Source organism: Callithrix jacchus, chromosome 16 (genome assembly GCF_049354715.1).
Source record: "Callithrix jacchus isolate 240 chromosome 16, calJac240_pri, whole genome shotgun sequence".
NCBI lineage: Eukaryota > Metazoa > Chordata > Mammalia > Primates > Cebidae > Callithrix > Callithrix jacchus.
Genome location: NC_133517.1, coordinates 43,307,731 through 43,325,573, shown reverse-complemented (window position 1 = coordinate 43,325,573; position 17,843 = coordinate 43,307,731). Strand labels below are relative to the sequence as shown.

Sequence of the window (17,843 nt, the reverse complement as noted above, 5' to 3'; positions counted from 1 at the left end):
ATAAACCTCAGGTACCTCTAGTTATACATTTTTTGGGTAATTCTTTTTTTTAATAATTAGTTTTAATGATATGCTATAATACAGCATTACTATAATTGGTGTTTTAAAAGTAGGGGTAGAGAAAGTTATTATACCTAGGCAGAACATTAGTGCTTCATTGACGAACTGCAACAGAAAAGCCCCAATGACATATAAAAAGCCCAACTTTTATTTCATTTTATTAAGTTAAGAGCCACTGAATTTAAAACGGGAAAAGGGCCAGAAACAGATTACTCATTACAGCTCAAATAAATTAAACTGTTAATTTTATATTTCTCTAATCGCAGATTCTTTCAAGATTGTTCTTATTTGCTATATTCTAGGACCAGCATATATAATTTCATTATACATCATAAATTTGAGATTTTTTTTGGAAAAATCTAGTTTTATAGTAGATGGATCTATAAAATAATAATATCTATCTCCCTAAAGCACTTAGTCCATAAAGAAAAAAATTTAGGAAGGTGAAACACATACAATTTGGCTTTCCATTATGATTCTTGCAAGAGAGCATTATTCCTGCAATAACAATAAAGAAATCTAATAAAATAAATCAGTGATCTGTGGATGCAAAGAAACTTAAATGAAATAAATTTTAGGCAAGAAATCTACAGCTGCTAACAATTTTGAGCATGGCACAATGAGAAGCCAACACTATATAAACTGTGGTAAGGAGTAATCTGTGTAACTTTTAAAGGTCATATCTTTAAAATTAGCCTAACCAATTACAATTTTGAGGAATGCCAATCACAGTAATTCACTTGCCAACTCTGTCTTAGAGAGTTTTTGCCAAGTGCGGAGCATGAGTACATCATAAGTAGAAGCAAGGATATTGCACTGCGAAAGAACTCCTAGGAAAATATATTTATAAACTGAAAGTCAGCAGCTGGCATTTTAGGGAAGAGTAGAAATGCTGAGAGAAACAACCTGAGGTATATCTAGTTATACCTTGCAAGAGCAAAATAGTGGCTCATTTAAGTAGAACCAGGTGAAAAGAACTAAGGGAAATTCCTCAATGTACACAGTGAGCCCTTTCTGAATGAACAGCAACAGCTCATCAAGCATTGAGGGGAGTACTGGAAAAATTGAGAGAAATTTCTCAAAGTTCAGGAGCTCTTTCTGGGAGTGCATGATAGTAGTCTGCAAGTTACTGGGAACAGAAAAAGAGAGCCCAGAGAGGTGCCCCAGAGGAACAGAAAGGCTTTGCTGAGTTCCCAGCAAGAGTCCCAGAAAGGCGGTATAAACACCAGCATAGCTAAGAGAAATCCCCCCAAGGATATCAAAGCTTCATCAAGTGAAATCAGTGCCAATAAAAGCCACAAAATGATAGCAAGATCAAGAGAGACTTTCTGAGGTACATAAAGCTAGAAGTGGGCTGGAGGTTCAAGAACACACCTGATCATCCCCAAAAGAGGACAGCTGAGTTATAAAGCAGAGAGGAACCTTGGGAGTATCACCAGTACTCAGACCCCGACTCTTACCTTATAAAAAGTCATATTCTGTTGAAAAATTTTTGAAGCCAGTGATTAATTGAATCAAAATAGACAAAAAAGAAAAACACAGAACTACCTCTAGTATAGGTTAAGTTCCTATATCTTAACAGCAGAGAGAAAAGGATGGTGATCTTGAAAACAAGTCACTAAATATTAACCAAGTTGAGGCACAAAAATAATAATAAAATAAAGAGAGGGTCTGAGATCTATGAAATCAAATGTTTAACACATGTGTAATTAGGTTCCCAGACAGTGAGGAAAGAGAAAAGGGTAATGGGCTTGACGAAATATTTGTTGAGAAAAAGGCCAAAAATTTTTATAGACTTAAATGTCCAAATATTTTAATATAAAATATATATTGACTAAGTTTGCACACACATATACTTGGCAAGTTTAAATACAAACCTAAACCAACTAGAATGATAAACCTTCTATATTAGTCAGAGTAATCTAGAGGGACAACACTAATAGGATATATGTATATATGAGAGGGAATTTAGAAGAGAATTGACACACACAATCACAAGGTAAAATTTTAAGATAGGCCATCTGCAAGCTGAGGAGCAAGGAAGCCGGTAATGGATCAGTCCAAGTTCCAAAATCTCAAAAGTAGGGAAGCTGACAGTGCAGATTTCAGTCTGTGGTCGAAGGCCTGAGAGTCCTTGGCAAACCACTAGTGTAAGTCCAAAAGTCCAAAAGCTAAAGAAATTGGAGTCTGATGTTCAGGGCAGGAAGCATCCAGCACAGGAGAAAGATGGAGGCCAGAAGACTCAGCAATTCTGCTCATTCCATTTTCTTCTGCCTGCTTTTTTCTAGCTGTGCTGGCAGCCAAGGGGATGTGCCCATAGGTTAAGAGTGGGTCTGCCTCTCCCAGTCCACTAACTCAAATGTTCATCTCCTCTACAACACAATCACAGACACATCCAGGATTGCATCCTTCAAGTTGACACTCAATATTAAGCATCACATCTTTAAACGAAAATCTAAGAGTTGTGATTACTACTTTTATGTGACAACTTGCCTTGGTTAAGGGATACCCAAATAGCTGGTTCAAAAAAACATTTCTGGCTGTGTCTATGAGAGTGTTTCAGGAAGAGCTGGAATATTCATCTTCTCCTGCCCTCAGACATAAAAGCTTCTAATATTTTCAGTCTCAAACTGGGAGTTACATCATAGGTTTCCCTTGCTTTCAGGCCTTCCAAAGAAGCTGAGTTACATTACTGGCTTTCCTGGTTCTTCAGCTTGCAAACAGCATGTCTTGGATTCCATAGTCATGTGAGCCAATTCCCATAGTAAGTCTTCTCATATACCTTTATATATCCTATTTGTTCTGTCTCTCTCGAGAACCCTTTCTAATACAGGAGTATGGCTTTTTGATCTTGGAATAAGCAGATATATGTTTTGTACAAGTAACAAAATGATGAAACATAATAGAAAAAATTATATATTTTACTTAGAAAAAACAATTTCTGATTACCAGAGGATAGTAAAAATAGAACAGGTAAATCCTGTAATAAGATAAAATATCCTCAATACATATGTTTCACAAAGGACTCCTATCAATAACATGTAAAGATTTCTGTCAATGATATACACATTGTATCTATATAAGCAAACATACAACCTATCTATATATCTATTTATCTACATATCTGTATATATATATGTGTGTGTGTGTGTGTGTATATATATATATATATAGACTTGGTAAAAAAAGATATACTAATGGTTAATACACCCATGGAAATGTGTTTAACACAATTACATAATGAAGGTTTAAATTCCAACACATTTTGATACCAATTCACATATACTCATATAGGAAAAAGAAACACATTGACAACACTGAATATTGCCAACTTAATAGAACAACTAAAATGTCATACATTTCTGAAGAAAGGATAAAATGATATAAATATTTTTGAAAGTTGCTTGAATGGTTTTTCATAAAGTTAAAAATATATCTACCATATTACCAAGCAAACACATTCTTGTATTTATATAACTAAAACAAAAATATATGTTCTCAAAAAGGATTACACAGAAAGATTCCTAACAGCTTTATTTATAGTAGCCAAAACTAGAAACAACTAAATGTCAGCAAACATTTAAAGGACAATCTGTTGGACAAACAAACTGTTATGTGTTTTTCCAATGTAATACTATAAAATAATAAAAGTTAGGAAATGAATAATGCAACAACATGGGTGCATCATACAAAGGAAATTATCCAGATTGGGTGAGGTGACTCACACTTATAATCCTAACATTGGGAGGCTGAGGAGGGGAGATCGGCTTAGACCAAGAGTTTGAGACAAGGCTGGGCAACCTAGCAAAACCCTGCCCCTACTAAAATGCAAAAAAATTAGCCAAAGGTGGTGGTGCCTGCCTCTAGTGCCAGCTACTCAGGAGGCTGAGATGAGAGAATCCCCTGAGCTTGGGAAGTCAAGGCTATAGTGGGACAAGATCATGCCATTGCACTCCAGCCTGGGTGACAGTCAAAAGAAAAAAAAATTATGCTGAGCAAAAGGAGCTAGACACAAACACACAAACAAACATGTATTGAATGATATTGTCTATACTAATTCAATAACAAAAATAAAAGAGATATGAATAATGATTCCAGCATGATGACAATTATCTTTCCATTTTGATGATGGTTACAGGGGTGTAATTCAATTGTCAAAACTCACTGATCTGTTTAAGACTTGTGCATTTGATTTTATTTATATGTCAATAAAATTGTATATTATTCCTGTGACACTTTTATTTCTGATTTTAAATTGTTGAATAAGTTCTATGCAAAGAATTAACTATTAAAAGTAATCTCAATAGTAACTCCAGACCACATCAATCCAATTTGGACAGGATTAAACAACACTCTTTTAATCACTTGTGTTATGGCCTGGAAATTTTCTTGGTAATCACATCATATCAATGGACTTGACTAAAATCACAAAATACAAAATATTTACATCATAAAGACTGCATGCCCTTTGTATGGTTTCCTATATTAATAATAATTTTTTTGTTTTGTTTTGTTTGGTGACGGAGTTTCACTCTTGTTACCCAGCCTGGAGTGCAATGGCGCGATCTCGGCTCACCGCAACCTCCGCCTCCTGGATTCAGGCAATTCTCCTGCCTCAGCCTCCTGAGTAGCTGGGATTACAGGCACGTGCCACCGTGCCCAGCTAATTTTTTGTATTTTTAGTAGAGACGGGGTTTCACCATGTTGACCAGGATGGTCTCGATCTCTTGACCTTGTGATCCACCGGCGCTGGTCTCCCAAAGTGCTGGGATCACAGGCGTGAGCCACCGCGCCCGGCCAGTAATTCTTTATTATTGTATTACCTCTTATTTGTTATTTGTTCAAAATTATGATCATCATACTGCATACTTCAAGTAAACAATCCTGAGGACAATTCTGTAATAGCAATGTTAACTCTAACAATTATATGAAAATAAAGTAAATGGCAAGTAAATGAGTAAGTCACCTGCTGTTATATAATGTTTGGTGTTTGTAGAGAGTGCCATATTTGAAAACTCTGGTATTTTGTTTGGTTGTAAATTAACTACCTTGTATTTTCAGTTTTCTTCATAGTCTTAATTTATTAAACCAAAAACTGTATTCTATGATCCACATAGAGGAGTTATTCAGGAAACTATAATTTGAACCTAACATTTAATCTTCATAAAATCATCTATTGTCATTATACTTTAAGAAATCAATTAAATTTAAATATACATTTTAAGGTTCTAGTTCTTATAGATTTTACATCTAGAATTATTGTCAGAACATAAGTTATTCATACAGATAAATGAGAACATCCTTAGTTTTATTTATTTGACAAGATCTAGTTGTTTTCATTAATGATTCATGTTCAAGAGAGTCTGGGTAGAGCTTACTATTTACTATTAGAACTGAGTATACAAAGATTACCTAAATTCAAAAGATAGAAACTGATTACAGTGTACACTTTGAATTGTCCTTTCACATCTTTATATTTAAAATCACAAAGCTATGACTATTTGCTACACTCTTTTTTCTTTGGAGAAGCATACCAAACATCAACAATTCTAAGCAGTCATAGACAGTAATTTTATAATTTTACATTTATAAATTATTTCACATAATATAAAGGCATAGTTTTAATATTCAACATCAAAATTGATTGTACATGGTTCATTGCTCCACAAAATAATTTTAGTCACCTAAAGGGAACTATACATTTAGATAATTGCACAAAAGGATTTCATTTAATTATTTCTAAAACAGTTCAAATTCACAGCTCAATTAAAAGGTGATAAATTGCACATTTTTTCCCTTTTTATTGATTATAGATTAGAGATAAAATTACCTCCGGAGATATTTTTTTCCTTTACCCATGGTTTCACAATCTGTTATTCTAAATGCACGCTGATTGAATCCACAATTCCCTTTTGCCACAGCGTGCTTCTGGCTTTCAGCAATTTTCTGCTTATATAATTGCGTATTTTAAGAAGATATGTAATCAGTAAACATATTCTGGAGTGTTCAGGGATGTAGGAAGAATTTGTTCTAGGTAATAATATGTTTTAACTATTTGCCACTACTTATAATCTAAAGTTACTCATTTGCTACAAAAACTGGTTCACAACAATCTTTCATTCGCTCATGTATGATCATCTAGTCCTATACCTAGAATCACGAATTTTTAAGTTGCAATGAACTTGAGAAATCAACTTACTTTTAGGGTAAATAAATTTAGATATGGTAATGGATATATTGTGTTAACAAAAGATCGTTTTTTAAATTCTAAATTTATCACTTATGGAATAGATTACTGTATTAGTTCTTATTGCTCTAACAAATAACTATAAACTTAGTGACTTAAAACAATATAGATTTATTTTCTTAAAGTTAAGGAGGTCAGGAGGCCAAAATTAAGATATTCCTTCTAAAAAATTCAGGAGAAAATATATTTCCTTGCCTTTTCCAGCTCCTAGAGGCTGTTTTCATACCTTGGTTCACAATGCATAACTCCAGATTCTAGTTCTGTCAATGTATCTCTTTTCTAACTCAGATTATTTTGCTTTCTGCTTATAAGGAAATGTATGATTCTATTAGGCTCACCTGATGACTAATCCAGGATCACCTCCCCATTTTAAAATACTTAATCACATATACAAAGCCTCATTTATCATGTAAGCAAATTGATTCACAGTTTCCATGGATTCAGACTTAAAGTACTGTTGTGGGGTCTTAGCTCAGCCTACCACGGTTTACCTTATACCATCTGTAAAACAGCCATGCATACTAAATTTATAGAGTTATTTTCTAACTCCACAAGATTCTGTTCTCTCTCTCAGGACTTGACTGTTTCTCATTCTGCATTCTCTATTCTGTTCCATTGGTCTATGTGCCTATTTTTTAGTACTACCATGCTGGTAAAAACCCTTGATGTGGTACTCTCCCCCTACGGATGGGGCTTCCTGCAAACTGAAATGCAATGATTGTTGTTGCCCTTCTGAGTCAAGCTACCCAGTGGGGCTGCTGAGCTCCAGGCTGATCCTGGGGAATGTTCGCAAATTGTGATGTGATTCATCTTCAAGTCTCCCATGCATGGATACCAGCACCCACTCTGGTAGAGGTGGCAGGGGAGTGAAGTGGACACCGTGTGGGTCCTTGGTTTTGTTTTGTTTATTGTGCTGGTTTTGTATTGGTTGGCCTCCTGCCAGGAGGTGGCACTTTCAAGAGCCATTTGAAGAAAGTGTCCCTAGTATTTGATAACTATGTTAAGATGGCAGTGGCAGAGAGAATTATTTGGAAAATATATAACTTAGGGTGTAATAAACATAAAGGAGCCCTAAAATCAAGGGATGATGGATACTGTGGCCATTCTCTACTCACCTAGAGAAGAAAGGTCAGCAAACTACATGATCCTAATGTAAAGAATCAAACTGACTAAGTAGGGGGGAAAACTAATCTGTTGAAGCCAGAAGTCATTTGCTATACCTTTATGTTTCAAAAAGATACATAATGTGTCTTATAATGATGCTTCAGGCAACAAAGTACTGGATATACAATAGTAGTCCCATAAGAATATAGTGCTGAATTTTTACTGTACGTTTTCTATGTTTATATATGTTTAAATACATAAATACATCTCAGTATGTTACAATTGCTTACAGTATTCAGTACAGTAACAGGCTGTACATGTTTGTAGCCCAGGAACAATAGGCTACACCATATGGCCTCAGTATGTAGTATGCTATATCATCTAGGTTTGTATAAGTACACTTTATGATGTTTGCACAATAAAATTGCCTAATGAAATGCTCAGAATGTATCCCTGTTGTTAAGTGATACATGACTATATATGTAGCAAAGCAAGTGACCTGGAATGTTCAAATGACTGGAAATATATCCCAGGAAAAAACCCGCCTAAACTTTATTAAAAAGTTTGTCAGCCATTGCATGCCCAGGTGCACAGAAGAGGCTGTGCAACATGGTGACTGGGGAGAAAAAGTTCTATCTTTAGGAGAGAGAGAGAGAGAGAGAGAGAGAGAGAGAGAGAGAGAGAGAGAGAGAGAGAGAGAGAAAGAGAGAGAGAGAGAGTGTGTGTGTGCAATAGAGTTTTTCTATCTCTTATGACACGTTTTCCATTCTTTTGAATTAAATCACTTTGAGCTAGGTTTCCACCCTTTGCAGCCCAAACAGCATAGTCTCCTCATCTATTTTTATATTTTTCTGTGGAAAAATATTACTATCTAGGTGGGTTAATTACATAATTAAATACAGTCAGCCCTTGATTACATTGGGTTCCATATCTGCAAATTCAACCAACCTCAGACTTGAAATATTAGGAAAAAAATAACACAGGAATGAAAAATAATAAAAATATAAAATAATGCAGAATAACAACTATTTACATTACACTCACATGGTATTAAGTATTATAAGTGTTGATGAAAACAATCAAACTCTGTAAAATATTTAGAGATTTATTCTGAGCCAAATATGAATGACCATGGCCTATGACACAGCCCTCAGGAGGTCCAAGAACATGTGCCCAAAATAGTTGGTGTGCAGCTTAGTTTTATACATTTTAAGGAGGCAAGAGACAATTAAATAAATGTAAGGAATGCACTGGTTTGTTCCAGAAAGATGATAAAACTTGAAGCATGGGGTCTGGAGCAGGGAAAGGGTTTCCAGGGCTTAGATAATTTTAAACATTTTCTTGTTGACAATTGGTTGAGTTTTGTCTAAAGACCTGACCATCAAAAGAAAGAAAATGTTCAGGTTAGGACAGAAGACTTTGGAGACCAAGGTTCTTTTGAAGTCTTATAGCGGCTGCCCTTAGAAACAATAGATGACAAGTGTTTCCTATTCAGACTTTTTAAAAGGTGCTGGACTCTCAGTGATCTATTCAGAATTAGAGGGGCCTGGAAGAAAAAGGTCTAGCTGTGTTAATAGGGATTCTTTACAGATGCGAACTTTGGCCCATAAAGGATGGCTTGCAGGCCATTTCAAAATGTGACAAAGAAACACACATTTGGGGCAAAATATTTTGATTTTTTTTTCTTGTCTTGTAACATTTCGCTAGAATCAGGTTAGAAAGTAAGTCACAATATATAGGGTTAAATATAACCCATCTGAGAATTTATGGTTTATAGGGCATGACTCCCTAGATCTCTTAGATAGGAATATGGGCAATATATAAAAAAAAATCAGAGTTTAGTCCTCATAAGGTAATCTAGAGATGATTTAAAGTATATGGAAATACACGTATAAATTATATGGAAATTCTGTGCCATCTTTATATTACAAATGAGCAACCATGGATTTTGGGCTCCAATGAGGTCCTGAAACCAATTCTCACAGATAGTAAGGAACAACAATATACATGATTCCAAATGATATTTTTCACTTAAGGAACATATTTATAAAACAATTTTGTAATCTTTACAGTTAAAATATCACAATATTTTCTTTTATAATGTCAAATGTTTATAGATTGAGAAGAAAATTCTAAGTTTAACTCTGACTGTTTTTGGAAACAAAATTTTTGGGTGCTGCAAAAGAAATTGCACTGAAACAGAAATTTTCTCAGCAAGGCAATTTACTTCAGCAGAACAGTGTCTGCTGTAGATGGAGCAATGGCAAGAGCACACTAAACAAAGGAGAGAGGAGTTTTCTTTATCTTTAACATGTAGTCTTTACCTTTGTATCACTCCCTCATGGGCTGGGGTAGGAGCACACAATCTAAGCTGATCCTATTGGCTGTTTGTGAATATTTTCCCAAATAAGAAGGAGAAGGGGGGCATGAGTTAACAGTGGCGGGACATGTGGTTTCAAAGGGTGGAATGGGTGCAGAGTGATTAACCAAGGGAACAGATGTGAGTTATTGATTAGAACTGATGGGAAGGTTGTTTACATTAACTAGGGGCAAGGAGGCATGGAGAACAAGAAAGTTGAGTTAAAGAACAAAGAATAAGGAAGTTAACAGCCTAAACCTTTGACAGGAATTCACTGTATCTTACACAGTAAAACGGTTTCAAGTTTGCAGTCCATTAACTGCCCAATCTCACTGACTTCATATACTTCACTATTACTGGAGTGAAGGGTTAATGCCTAATTATGGAAGGGCCATGGCCTAATGCTGCTCTCAAATTCTTCTCTAGAATTACTTTTTCTTCTTCAAAAGTATCTTCTTCCTGGAATTTAGAATTTACTGCCTAGAGACAATAGTTTAGAGACTGACATATTCTTTTCCATTTCAAAATGTAAAGAATAGGTAATTATATTATGAACTTTCTTTGCCAAAGACATAAATAGCCCAAGGATAACAACATTTCTTAAACTATTCTCAGCATTTGAATTATTGGAAATTTCTGTGGTACTGCAGATTGCAACTTGAACTGCTTGCCATAAATCTTCACAAAGAAAGTGTTTGTCTTTGTTCAGCTGACAGTTGGATGAATATGAAAGAGAAAATGCAATTATATTTTGCAAATTCAAGGGAAGGATAGCTTAGCAAAACATCTTATGTTAGACTAGATTATGTAGAAGTACTTACGTGTATATCAAATACTAATAACAACTAGCTTCAGTAATGTTAGATAAGTAATACCTGTGTATTAAGCTTTCAGCCATGGAGGCAGGCTGAAGTGCCTAGGCCTTACTGTATTGTGAATTAAAATAAATTATTAGCATCTTTTCAGGAATTATTTTCAACATTTCTGTATACATTATGACCAGAGGGCCTTAATGTTCACTCTGCTCAACTGCACCATAGAGGGGCTTCTTCCTGTCTATAGGCTCATGATCTCCTTTCTCTTAGACCGTTTATTTCAGAACACTTGCAAGTACAAATTCTTTCTCTGGCTCTTTGAAGTATTTCTCCTCCCAGTCTATTGCCAGTTTTACAAACCAGAAATGTCTTTCTCAAAAATCCAGGAACGATTTCTTTGAAATAAAACCATCTAAGGAGATAGTGTCTCATGCTCTCAATCTCTGTGGAAGGGTAGAAGTTCATAAGGGACAATTAGCAAACAGGGATGACCTAGTCTCATTGACCAATCTGCCCTTAATGTCCTCCAGTAATTTTCCATTAACTCATTCCAGGGATTAAAACTCTGCCAGTCTTGAAAAATATAAAAACATCCAGCCTTTTGTTTTGGGGAAATCAATTTCAATGTCTCTATTTTGTTGCTATAGACTTGAATAAAGTCCTCTTTGCTTGTTTAATTCTGACCAGTGCAATTTTTTCCTGACAGCTGAAAAAGTTGTGCTATTTTAACTTCAGTAAATGCCTTCAGAGCAACAATATTAATTTTGCAAACCTGCATGATCTCTTGCCTTTTGCATTCTCTCTTCCATATTAAATGATATACTATGTCTAATTACTTTTTAATTTATTTGCTTTTCAATTGTATATATATCAAAAATCTTGTCTATAGTCCAAAATTTTATTTTAGATATTTTTAATCTGTGAAAAATACAAATTAAGTTACTTCTTTGGGAACTCAAAATGCCCACTATGTCGTTGCAGAAAATAATCTGAAATAAATATCATGTGTTAACCTGTGTTAAGGTAGTACAAATTAAAACTTCATGCAAATGTGCTGTGTGCCACTCTGCTGCCACAAGTCACACTGATAGTTGAAACTGAATGTTAGCCCTGAGAACAAGCATATGCTTGGCTCCTTTGAAGTTCAGAATTTCTTACATGCTCTTAGTTAGTTAACCTTTTAGCTGAAAGTACTAACGAACAGTAGAAAACCAAAATACAAGCATTAAGAGAAGAAACAAAGCAGGAGATAAGGAAAAAATGATTTTCAAATAATTGAAGTTCACTGCATTTAAAGAGAAGGAAAAAAGTAAAAATAAAAACATGTAATTTTGAATTTAACACAAATTTATTTTACTTGTTTTTTCCTTACACAAATATGTATTTTTTTTAGTTAAATATAATACTCTTATTAATGATTTTAAAAGGTTAAATAGTTTGCTTTAGTTTATTTGAGTAAAGAAAATATCTGGGGATTTCACTACAAATATCACTTTTATTTGTTGAATTGGAAAATCCATAACTTAACTGACTTCCATCTGAGCACTCAATACATATTTTAAAGCATTATTGCTATTCACATTATCATTATTAATTACAGCAGTGAGTTGTCAAGAAAACAGAACCTAAGCTTGAAATTTGGCTCCAATAATTTGCTTGGACAAGTTGCATAACCTCCTGGCTTCATTTTCCTCATCTTTAAAAATATGTGCTCCTTTTCCATCTTTATATGCAGTGTAAAAATAGCAGTGAACCCTTTAGCTATGGAGTTAAGCATTAAAAATTTAAAAACCAAACCTACAATTAAAGCCTTCTAAAATGTCCTTTTCCTTTTTTATTTTAGCAGATAAGCTTTAACATGTTTCACGAGTCTTCATCAATTCCTCAGCCACACCCCTCAACCTCAGTGTGTCACTAAGGCCCTATGTAAAAGCTGAGTTGTCCTGAGATATGAGAATTATCCTTCTTCTTCTCTCTTTACTATAAATAGTAGTCTAGCTTCTTATATAACATTACAGAGTAGAGTCAGAGAGAGAAAGAGAAACAGGGAGAATGAAATAGAGAAAATTACATTTGAAGTATTTTTTTCTAGTTAAAATTTAGGTGAATGTTCCCTATATTCTAATGTTTCCATCTAATAAAAAAAAAGTCATAATTCGCACACTGAGAGACAGCAACACACACATACATACACACACACACACACACACACACACACACACAACTGCACACATACACAGTGCCTTAAAAATAAAACAGAAAAAGGAGTAATTTTAGTATAAGATACACATACCAGTTTGAGATGTAGGACAGGAATTCTTTGATATTTGAAAGGCAGGGCTTTTTTATAGAACGGAGAAAGGAACAGGTCAACTGTGTTTCATGCATTAAACAGATTTTAACAATTTGAAACTGAACTCTTCAGGATTGAATGCTATTATGATTTATGTTCTAAGGTTGGAAAACTATTGCTTAAATGCAGCAAGAATATTGAAAAAGAAAAGAAATGCTAGAAAAATAAAATGTAAAATATATAAATACCAGAGATGTAAATTTATATGTATTGACTCTATCTAGCCTTAAGCTTGAAAAAAAAAAAAAAACTAAAAAAGTACTGTTTTATAATCCACATCTTTGCCATGACAAAAGTGAATGATAAATCAATTTTTTATTAATCCTGTTGACTTTCAAGGTTCATATGAGATAAAGCACTTTCAATAAATATCAAATAAGTGTTTTTTTAATATATGTTCAAATAAATGATACTATTCTACTTTGACCTTCGAGGGAGCAAAATTTCTATAAAGATTTTTCACATTTGAAAATTATGTCTAATTTACAGCTAACATTTCTGTGTTGGAAATGGGTATGAAAGCAAAGGAACTTACATCTAGGACACTGAGTCCACCAGTGTCCAAATCAATTTGGTTAGGAATGCCTTTAGTAACATCTAGCACTCTGGTTCAAGATACCTACATGGGAGGATAAATTCAACCAAGTCCACTCTTTAAAAATTAATTAAATAAATAAATAGGAAAAAGGGGTAAGAAATAGTAGGCTATGTAAATAACTCTAGTGAAAGACATTGCACATTTCTAAGCACATTTTTTGATAATTAATAATTTTAGTGTCTATTTTAAACAGTTCACGTGAAAGTTTTATATGTAATCTCTTATAGAAAAATCATAAGAATAGTAGTTGACTATACATATTAAGAGTTTATTTACTTAGAAAACTCCAAGAGGTCTTCCTTGCTCAGAGTTCATTGCATTGACAGAATACTTGTGACATCACCAGTTTTCTCTTGTGTCCTGCTCCAGTTCTTTACAATATCTAAACCTTGAATTCAAAGATTGATACAACTAGTAAGGAATTTATAGATCATTTAGTCCAACAAGTTCAGGCTACAATTGGAACTGTAATATGGAGAGACTTAGTCCCAAAGTAATATAGTTTTTGGGAAAATGTAAAAAGTATTAAAATTAAAATGAAACTAACCAGATAGCTGGCCAACTATTCTAGTGATATCAAGATATTACTAATTCTCCTATGATTTTAAGATAACCTTTACATCTATGCATTTATCTTTGGAGGCTTTAGCATTGCTGCAAGGAAGAAACTGACGAAATAAAAAGTTGAAAGCAGTCAAACAGTAATTCCACCACTTCCAGGAAGGTTGACTAAAATTAAATTCTAAGCTTAATGAGATATTAAGTATTACAGCTAATCTTAGTGAGAAATTGACATAAGTTATTAATAGGATACTTAGGTCAGTTTAGAGGTTTTTACTACAAAGAAAACAATATAAATACAAAATTAAATAAGAATAAACATTCTATAAGGATGATTTTCCTAGTGCAAATAGTTTTAAAGAGGTAATTTTTACTAAAAGAGTTCAATAAGGTCTATTTAAAGTACAAAAACTGGCCAGGTGTAGTGGTTCATACCTAGAGTCCTGGCACTTAGGGAGGCTGAGGCAGGAGAATCATCTGAGCCTGGGAGTTGGAGACCAGCTTGGGCAACTAAAAAAGTTTTTAAATTTAGCCAGGCACAGTAGTGAGTCTCAGTACACCTAGTTACTGAGGAGGCTGAGGTGGGAACATTGATGAGCTTAGGAGGTCCAGACTATTATGAGGTATGGTTGTGCCACTGCATTCCATCCTGCATGACAGAGCAAGGCCCTGTCTCAAAACAAACAAAAACCTCAACAGTATTTATAATTGAATTTCTTAAAATGTACCAACAAGCAGAAATGTGGCTTTTGGAAAAAAAATAAAATGGATCACAAAAATAATGAATGCAACTCAATGCACATACCATCACTCTATGAATATGTTGCTGTAAAATATTAAATCGAAGATTAAATGAATGAAAACATAAATATGTAAAGTACATAACATGCTAATATTTAATTTACTTTGATTTTTAAGAGCTTTACATGAACTATCAGAATAATGATACTGATTGATAGAATAGAAATTTCACTGGCCTCCACATTTTTTAAATACACCTATTCACACAAATGTCATTGGCCAAAAAGTTCTTGTGAAGATAAAGTAAACTTCTTTATTTTAGACAAAATTATAAAACAAAAGGGGACATGTCAAGCATATGGATCAGCTTAGTTATTTATACTCAGTTACAAAAAGAAGAATGAGTTCAAATAGAAGCACAGAAAAAGAAATTCTGTGCTGACGAGGAAGTAGTTCCTTTTTATTATTATTACACTTTTAAGTTCTGAGGTACATGTGCAGATTTGTTATACAGGTATACATGTGCCATGGTGGTGGTTTGCTGCATCCATCATACCATCATCTACATTAGGGATTTCTCCTTATGCCATCCCTCCTCAATCCCACACCTGCTATTCCTCCCATAGCCCCCCACCCCCCAGTATAGGCCTGATAATTTGAGGACAATACAAAGTCCAGTCAAAAACAAAAGAAGTTGAAAAAAGGATGTTTTGTGTTCTGGTTGTTAATTTAGAAACAAATGGCTCATTACACTGTCCAAAGAGGTGTATCCTAGAGCAGAGTTAGGACAATATCTCTCTGGCGGTTTTGAGAACACAAACTTGATGATAGAGGACAAGATTAAGTGTTACCTCTTAGGCAGCAACAATTTAAAAAGATAGGTTCTCTGTAGTTCTTTCATTTGAGGGATAACATAATGACCAACATATTGACACTTTAATTTAAAATTATCTCAGTGATTTTGCTCCCAATACTGCCAAAATTTAAATTCAGATTGACATTGCTCAAGACATCAATATTTTATATATGTTCAACAGTGTCAAGGCATGACTCCAAATTCACGTTAAGATTGAAGTCACATGCAATGTTAGTAAAATAGCTTAAGTCTGTTATAGATGTTCTTAGTTGAAATTTTTTTAAGGGAAGATTGTAAACTTACTTTGTTGCAGGAATCTTAAATGTGGAAGAATAATTAACTGTGTTTATGTGTTTAGGAAAGTATTTTAAGTCTGTTATAGATGTTCTCAGCTGAAATTTTTAAGGGAAGATTGCAAACATTTAATTGAAGGAATCTTAAATATGGCAGAATAATTAAATGTATATATATCTTAGTTATAAAAATAATGTAGTCAAGAGTACAGGTAGGCTGTAATGTTTATATTTTATCTCGTGTTATAAGAATCAGAAACTAAGAATTCTTTGATATTTAGCATATCATTTTGCCATATTTTTGAAGTTATAGTTCAAAGAATATTCTATATGAACAATAACTATGAAGTATCTATGTCATAGCCATTCCTTGAGAAATAACATATTGGAATCTAGAGTAGAAAATGTGCTTGAATGCTAAGGTGAAAGAGGGGATAGATTTCTTCAGTTCAAAGAGAGAAAACTCTGTAAATATCTCAATCCTTATGCATTTGAACATTAAGAGCAGCAACAGCCATCATAATTTGTTACTCTTGTGTTTGGCATACTTATTTTTAAATGATAAAAAGTTAACAATGAGAACAGAATGAAAATTTATAACTATAAAATACATATGGTCTACCTGCTTTTGTTCTAAGTTATATTTAAAATACTAAGTTAAACTTTTTTTCTCAAATGAAAAATATAGGGCTATTTTGATTAAGGTTTTGCTAATTATCTGATTATATTTTATTTTAATCAATGAGAATAATGAAAAATTACATAATTATTGTTAAAGACATGCAAAATAATGGAGCATAGCTAGTCTTAACTAATCTTAATCACATACAGTACAATAATTTATTTACATTATTGTTCAAAGATCAGAAATCTTAATAATGCATTATCATGTCAGCATTAAAATGATAAAACTCATTAAAAGAGAGAGGCATAAGAGGGCAACTTAAAACAATTAGGAGGCCAGGCGCGGTGGCTCAAGCCTGTAATCCCAGCACTTTGGGAGGTCGAGGCAGGCAGATCACGAGGTCAAGAGATAAAGACCATCCTGGCCAACATGGTGAAACCCCGTCTCTACTGAAAATACAAAAATTAGCTGGGCGTGGTGGCAAATGCCTGTAGTCCCAGCTACTTGGGAGGCTGAGGCAGGAGAATTGCTTGAACCCGGGAGGCGGAGGTTGCAGTGAGCCGAGATCGCGCCACTGCACTCCAGCCTGGTGCCTGGCAACGGAGCGAGACTCTGTCTCAAAACAAACAAGCAAACAAAAAACAATTAGGAATAGCCACATAATATTGCATAGGCTCTGAGTAGATGGCAAAAATAAAAAGGTTTAAAACAAGTTAGTTCTATCTCCTGATTTCCATTTTTAAGTAAATGTCAGCATCACTATCTGTTTTCATTCAAGCTATAATAAGAAAATAATATGGAAAATTTTCTTTGTCCTAATTCAGGCTGGTATTATTTTATAAAGATTCTACATGTAATATTTTTTAAGGTTTACATTAGCTTTGTGAGTTACCATAATGCCACTGAAAATATTACTACTCCCATATCTACCATGTCATACTCAGTTATTTCCCCACTTTATTTTTATTGCCCTATACTCTTTCTCATACTCTTTTTTTACTTGGGATTATTGGGTTAACTCTGCCTATAATTTCTGACCCTTGTCTATGATAAAATCAATGAGTCCTCTACACTGTTACTAATGTAATCATTCATGAATATAATTTGATCATGTTTGGAGGAATAGTTTCAAAATTTTTTTGACCACCAGTAGAATAACTCATAACCTTTTATATATATATTTCCCCAAAGTATCATATGATTGAATGTGATTTAATAATATTCTAAGATA

At 33.9% G+C, this 17,843-nt stretch overlaps 1 long non-coding RNA gene across 4 annotated transcripts in view; it reads right to left on the bottom strand.

Moving 5' to 3' along the window:
* The window catches only part of LOC103788537 (uncharacterized), a 586,955-nt gene that overhangs the window by 306,502 nt on the left and 262,610 nt on the right, over positions 1-17,843 (bottom strand). The window lies entirely within an intron of this gene.